General features: G+C 35.4%; 2 pseudogenes; both read right to left on the minus strand.

The window, feature by feature from the left end:
• Positions 1-1403: 1403 nt before the first annotated feature.
• LOC125849728 (putative late blight resistance protein homolog R1B-23) lies at positions 1404-2703 on the minus strand (annotated as a pseudogene).
• A 1801-nt stretch (positions 2704-4504) lies between these two features.
• LOC125849727 (serine/threonine-protein phosphatase 2A 65 kDa regulatory subunit A beta isoform-like) lies at positions 4505-7212 on the minus strand (annotated as a pseudogene).
• Between the last annotated feature and the right edge of the window lie 816 nt (positions 7213-8028).

The raw sequence follows: 8028 nt of genomic DNA on the forward strand, positions 1-8028 counted from the left end.
AAAAAAATTAAATAAATTTTAAATTTTTTCCAATATTTTTTTTTTAAAAAAAAATTAAAAAATTTACCAACTCACCCCCTACCAGCACCCCCACCCCACCCCACCTCCCTATCCCAAAAAATATATAAAAAAAGCTTTCATTTTTTTTTATAGATTTTTCTTTTAAAGAAAAATAACTTTCGTACTACCCCACCCTTAATCACTTTTTTTTTTTTGTGAATGCACATCTTTTACCAATTTTATCCATTTAACTAACCATATTTAAATGGGTAATATGGATATTATTCGTTTTTACCCATTTTTTATCATTCCTAATAGCTCTCAGCCTTTTCGTTCCCTTGGTGATTTGGATTCACTATCTTAAAAATGAATGTAAGGAATGTTTACAATCATCATCATTAACCATCATTACATAATTACCATAATATATTTCCAATTACTGACATCATTCACTACTACTATTAGCTATAATCCTACAGCAACTACTACTGCCGACCACCATCACATACTGTTACTTCCAAGTACCATCCATGAGAAATGTTATCGATATCCATCACATAAACCACCGTCCATCAACGAAAAACATGTATTACACATGCTTATTCCTAAAACATGAAATTAACAAACGATCAGAATATAAAAACAAAAATATGAACTACAAGGTTCTGAATTCGGAAGATAGCATTAGATGATCCATCAAAATAAGCTTCAATTCCCTGCATATGCAACATAAAAAGTACAAGTCATCATCTTAATTTCAAAGAGGTATGATTTAATAAAAATGAGGTTTTAAATAATGTGAAGAATCGAAGAACTTTTCAGAGAATTATAACTTACTGTGTCTGTTTTGGATGTAGACCTTAAGGATATTATATCTCATGTCCTCTCGTTCTTGTTCGATATTTCTGACAGATTCCTCAGCAGTAGTGGTGCAATCATGTAACTCAATCGATTCCAAAGTACAAATTTCCACGAAATCTGTTGGAATTTCTTGCAGGTCCCTGCATTTCTTCAGAACAAGGCGTTAGATTAGGGAAGTTATCGCTGCTTGCTTCCCAACCCTTAAGATTTGGGTTCAAAAGGTAGATCCAAGTAAGAAAAGCAGTAGATAGATCTGGCTACAGGGGGTAAGAGCTTATGACCATCCTTAATATACTTTTGAATACTGAAGCGACGAAAATTAGGCTTTTGTGCTGGTGACAATGGAGTTCTCACAACATGCATAAACTTTGTCATTTCAGCTTCTATCAAACAGAACTCATGCAGCAGATCATGTATTCCGCATGCTTTTACCTCACCGTTGAATCTTTTTTTTCTAGCCATTATCAAGTTCCTGCAGATAAGATCCTCCAAATAATGTTCAGCCACTTCCTCCAAGCTTTCACGACTTCCGGAAGACGTCCTTATGAAACCTTCTGCAATCCATAATTGGATCAATCTCCAAGTTTCAACTTGAAAATCCTCTGGGAAATCACCCATAGAAAGAAAGCACGGTTTGAGTCGATTAGGCAAGTGATGGTAACTCAAACCGAGCACTCCTAAGCATTTATTTGGATGACTAGCAATGATTTCACTTAAGGTTTTGGCAACATACTTCCAACTTTCTAATGTCTTGGGCACCGTTTTAGAGAGATGCCCTGCAATCACTGAAATTATTAAGGGAAGTCCTTGACATTTTTCTGCTATTTTTTTTCCAATTTCTTCCAACTCGGGAGGATGATCGTGTTCTAGTCCAAACACCTTATCACGGAGTAACTTCCAACTATTATCTAAATCCAAGAGGTTCATCTTATGAGGGCTACTAGTATTTGCATATATTGCTACATCAGCTTCCCTAGTAGTCAATAAGACTCGACTCCCATTGTTGCGATTAGGAAATATTTGTGATATGCTATCCCAAACATCCCTACTCCAAATATCATCAACAACAACAAGGTATCTTGGACCCTTTAGACTCTTTTGCACCAGGTCAGCTAACTCACTGTCATTCATCTCAACATAATCTTTTGTGTTCACATTAACTCTTTGCTTTGAGATGCAATGTAAAGCTTCTAACAATACATTTCTATATCGAAATTCTTGAGATATTGTAACCCAAACAAAAATGTCAAAGTGATACCTGATTGGAAGATGATCATAAGCTTTTTTAGCGAGTGTTGTTTTGCCAATGCCACCCATACCCGATATGGTGACAATGTCTAGATATGACATTGGTCCTCTCAATCTTTTATCTATTATCTCCAAGTCACCATCAAGTCCCTGCACGATATCATATTTTAACTGATCAGACAGCATTGGATCACTCATAGAAGAAGCGCCAATCAAGGAATCCGCGGTTAATTCAAGAATTTGATCAGCATCATGAGAAAGAATCTCCATCACTTGTTTCTTTGTTGTATCCATTTTTTCAACAACTGGTAGCATATGATGGTGTCGTAAAATTCCAAATGTCCACCTTTCACCTTTGATGATTTTAGAAATCTTCATTTCAACAACATCCTCTACCTCACTAACAACAACTCTAATATCTTCCTCAAAAGATTTGATTTTCTCATTGCTAGTGTTTTCAAGAACATCTTGAAAATATTCAGCTGTAGCCCGAAGAGAATCGAGTATTTCAGTACCGTGATCATGAAAGAGTTGTGAAATATTTGGTTGATCAAGAGTTTGAAGAAGAGAAATTACAGCAGTATAAGCTGCCATCAAGTCAATATGGAGAGGAATTACAACAAAAATAATTTTTAGATGTAACTCAAGATATCAAATAATGTACTACTCTTGTGTATTTATAATAAAACTTTAATTAATTTCCAACACCATGTTAGTTTAGTGTATAAAATCAGAAGAGTAGGTGTAATATTAATGATGGGCAGTTGGGTGACTGATATACAACCATACCGCAATTTAATTTGCAGCACCATGTTAGTATTTATCAATAAAATAATAAGAAGCAGTTAATGCCAGTTGGATGCGTGAAAACAGATCTGTGTCGACTTAGCTCCTTGTTCCCTTAATGGCTCGGACTCGTTACTTTAGAATTGAAGGTGAAAGATGCTTAGCATGTGAGAACCTTCCTTTGGTTTATTAATGTTTTCTTTCTTTTGATATAGACAATTTTTATACTAAATTAAGAAAACATCATTTATTGTTTATTTGTCACGGTTCACTAGCCACCATTTATGATCATTATCATTAACCACCACTACGTAACAACCGATAATTACTATCGACAATCATCTCCATCAGCCACCACTATATATTAATACTAATTATTGACATCATTCACCACCACCTATTAGTAGTAGATATAAGCCTATAACTATAATCAGCCACCACCTGTTACCACCATTAGGCATCAACCACTACTGTCAACCACTATTACTAACTAGCTACTACCCATAATTACTTAATTCATTCAAAATACTCCCAACTAGCCTATAGCTCTGTTGCTCGGACTCTGCAAAATACTTCCATCTAGCCTACGAGTAGGAAGGGGAGGCAATTTTGTGGGGATGTTGGTGTGTAGATGCCTCAACCGTGACATGTTCCATATGTTAGCTTTTATGTTAAGAGTGGTCTCCAATGTACGTACTTGTTGGATCTTGTATTTTAGGAAGCATGAGATCAGGTGTTAAACATACTTCTTGGAAAATACTTTCTTTGGGTAATCTTGTCCTAAAAATCAATATTTTTTCGATAAGTTACTTTTTTCACTTCTAGTTACCATCTTAGCTTGTAAAAAATATTTATTATTACTGTTTTAAAGTAATTATTTTTCACCAAAAGTTCCCCGAAATACCTTCAAATGTTACAGCAAATTGGCACTTAAATTATCCAAATGTTTAACAAGAAAACACATGCATCCTATGTGACATAATACACATAGGATTTCATATAGGACACAGAACTACCACGTAGGATGTCACATAGCACGCATATGTTTAGTTGTTTAACTTTTGAATAGTTTAAATATTTACTTGTGCACACCCGAAATTGAAGGGCATACATGTCAGTTGAGGCAAAATTAAAATGCACATNCCGGTCCCGCCTAGGGTGTAGGCTCGGGGCGTGACAATAAGAATCTTCTCTAAAACTCCTCTGTTGAAATCAACATTTCACTGGGAACCTCAACTCATCTACACTGGGCTATGATCATACTACAGAATGGCCATGACACTTAATGCCAACGTAATGGTCTACTAGACAAAGCATCAAATATAACAGCCTTTAGTAACTAGAAAGAATTTGAAAAGAGAGACCATTCATTCAAAGACACTAATTAGTTAGTCTAACAGCCAATTTACATGTAAATACTTGAGCTTACTGTAGGAAGCATTTCATATTTGACACATCCTAATATATATATTAGTATTAATAAGACCCCCAAATCTCAGACAGATGTATTTCACTTTCTGCCTTCTCTTTACTGTTTCCTGGTGTGACGGCATAATCCAAGACGCCCAGAGAGGATTTGAAAAAACAGATTTCTGGCATTGAACCCCCAACAGATAAGTATCTCTAGCTTGACAGCATGACATCATCAATTGACTGAAGTGCTTGACTTGCATAAAATCGGACATCGACATCAGGGTTCTCAGCTAGCTCTACTAAACTGGAGCGAATCGTTTTCTCTGCTACCTGGCAATTATAAGAGGCATAGAAAGTCGACACTAAGGTATAGCGAGGATATGCAAGCGTAAACTTTCTTCAACAAACAACAACGTAAGTAAGCTCAATCGTTATTTCAACTAAACCAAGTAACCAATCCAAGAAAAGAAGGTAGATGAGAGTTCTCACTGATTGGTCAACAANTCAGGGTTCTCAGCTAGCTCTACTAAACTGGAGCGAATCGTTTTCTCTGCTACCTTGCCATTATAAGAGGCATAGACAGTCGACACTAAGGTATAGCGAGGATATGCAAGTGTAAACTTTCTTCAACAAACAACAACGTAAGTAAGTTCAATCGTTATTTCAACTAAACCAAGTAACCAATCCAAGAAAAGAAGGTAGATGAGAGTTCTCACTGATTGGTCAACAACAGGGATAAGGGACTGCAACACCTTTGCAACATTAAATTTGACGTTGGGCACTCTGGAGAAGAAATGAAAAGAAAAGCCACCTGTCCTTTGCTGCCGTAATAACCACTGGCAGCAACTTAGAACATGTTATCTCAGAACCCATCACAGGTGCAAGTAAAGAAATTGCCCTAAGTATTGTCATCCGGTATAAATAATGTGAATTATTAATCACATCCAAGACCTGCAAAGAGATGACATGTTTAAACCCCTAGAAACAAGAACAAGCTTGATATCAGACATGGTCAAACCAAGAGAACGAATAACGCAGAATATTAATCATATCCAGGAACTGCAAACAAAAGACCATGTCTTGACCAATGAGAAACAGATAACATACATGATCAAACCAAGTCTCTGAAACTAAGGTTGGCCATGATGAATTATTACAACAGTCTCAAGTACCCACAAAATCCAGTATTAACCCTTCAACCTGACAATTTTCATGTTTCTTCTTTTGCCTATTACTTTTGGGAGGGGGTGTCATAGTGGATACACAGTTGAGGAAGGAATTGGAATGGTTATCTAAAGAGAAATCAATCCTAGGGGAATACTTCAAAAATGATTATGAAAAGAGAAATCAACTCACCCCTCCCTACCATTCTGCCTAATATCCATGCATCAACAGCAAAAGAAATTCTCACGAGAGTTATTTGGAAATAATGCAAGATAACCAGCACTTCAGCTTTGAAATATCATCAAACAAACCTGAGGAATTATATGCTGTATTGCCCACTCTGGACCAAATTCTTCCGCGAGGCGCTTTAAGTTATTAGCTGCAGCGTCTCTGATTGAATAAACCTGAACCATATATGCAAATCAATAAGAGAGAACCGAATGCTTGATGCAAGCAATTCTCTTTGAGAGGTATCAACAATGGCAGAGAAGAGAAGAAGTCACAAAGGCTTCATTTCTTTGCATTTAATGGAGGTCTTAATCATTCAGATCTCAGTCATTAAGTTTGTTTTTAATGTTTGAATTATAATCATTAAGAGCGTTTCTTTAACAACCACTTAATGAGTCTGGATAGATCTGAATGATAAAATTTGTAACAAAGTCTTAATATCATTAAGATTTTTATTCAAAAATTTCTACAAGAAGACCATCACCAATTCCGTCCATTCACTTCTATTGTTGCTGCCCACCATTATCAACGGTCGTCATTGCCACCCACCATTATCAACTACCACCACCCACTACCCACACCCTCAGACAACTACCATTGTTGTCAATCACTACAATCAGTTGTCACCACCATTAGCCACCATTTACAATCATCACCACCAATCACTACCGACAATTACCACTCATAAGCCACACTATATATCCCCAACTACCATCATCATTTACCACCACCATTAATATCTTTATCATCCACCTCCACCATCAACCGCTACTGTCAACCACCATCATCACTAGCTACTACACAAAATACCACCATTAGCCAACACAATCCCCAATCAACACCCAAAAACACCATCGCTAGCCATCACCATCAACAACCATCATATAATTTTAAAAATATTTTATTGATCTAATATTAGATTGATTTAGTATTTTATTAAATTTATATTTATAATTCTTAAATAAAGACGATTAATATATTCAGATGTTTTTAAAAAATAAATTGTCCTAATTATTTAGTATTCATATATTAATGCAACATTTTTATATTTACATGTGTATTCATATTGAAACATCTAAATCTTAATGTACATCTTAATATTCAGATTTAGACAGTCTTATTCGTCTTAGTAAAAGAAAATGAGGCCTAAGACAGAAATTACAGCTAGTTTGATCCAAAAGAAGAAATATCTCCTCCTTGCCACTGACAATGAAAGAGAAAGTGAAAGAGATGCACTCACTTTACAAAAGCAAAGTATCTATGCTTCTCATTTTCTAGATTACATATCTAATGTTTGTGTTATAAATCAAAAAAAGAAAGGTTCCATATCTAGTCACTAGCTTATCACATACCAACCTCATGCTGTAACCACTGCATGCAAAGGGTGCCAAGCTTATCATCGAAAAATCCTACACCCAACTGACTGGCCAGCAGAGGTATGTATTCTATTATAGCCAGACGAACTCGCCAATGCCTATCCTTTGCCAGCTCAACAATAGAATGAATAAGCATAAAGACAACCACGATTAATGAAGTTGGCCTTACTTCAAAAAAAACATTAAGAAAACCATGATATGTCATGCAAGTAGAAGTAGAATGGTAAGGCAAAAAGAAAAAAATAAAAATTGATATAAAAACATCTGAACAAGACAAGCAATCAGAAAACAAATCTGGCAAAGAGAACTTGCTATTCATTCAAGTTTCCCAAGCACACATTACTTTGTACCAGCTAATTTAATAGCAAGTCCTGTACGACTGCAAAACATTCATATCCATTAGTGCTAGCAAACTGAGCCCATATTTTATCAATCCGCCAATATTTTAACAGTTGGGGAATGATATATTGAACAGGTCCCATTTTTAACGCGTAAAAATGGGTAAAATATGGAAATTGAGGGAACATCTAGTAATTGAACATGTTTTCTCTTAAATATTTACTCAGTTCCTAAACTTTTTGTGTTTTCTCCTTTACATTAGGAGGTGTGATGAATATAGTGTTTCGTTGAATTCTTAAATCAATGCTTTTCTAGTTATTAATTTCCAATCTTTGCATAGTTAAAGCAGTTTTAATAGGGTATAGCCTCGTTTTTTAAATTTAAAAATAAAGAATTCTTTTTAAAAACTAGTACTTCAAAGGGCATAGCATCCGCCACAGAAAATAATTCATGACGGAGTTAATTCTTAATCGCTAGCAGTAACCAACTCAACATGCGCTACAATAGGATAACTAGACTTTGCAGATATTGCATCATAAGCGTTTACAACTTAAATCCTTAATAATTTAAGCATACTACAGCACGAGGTGAAAAGAACTTTCTGTTTAAGATG

The sequence above is a fragment of the Solanum stenotomum genome, unplaced genomic scaffold (assembly GCF_019186545.1).
Source record: "Solanum stenotomum isolate F172 unplaced genomic scaffold, ASM1918654v1 scaffold10223, whole genome shotgun sequence".
Classification (NCBI taxonomy): Eukaryota; Viridiplantae; Streptophyta; class Magnoliopsida; order Solanales; family Solanaceae; genus Solanum; species Solanum stenotomum.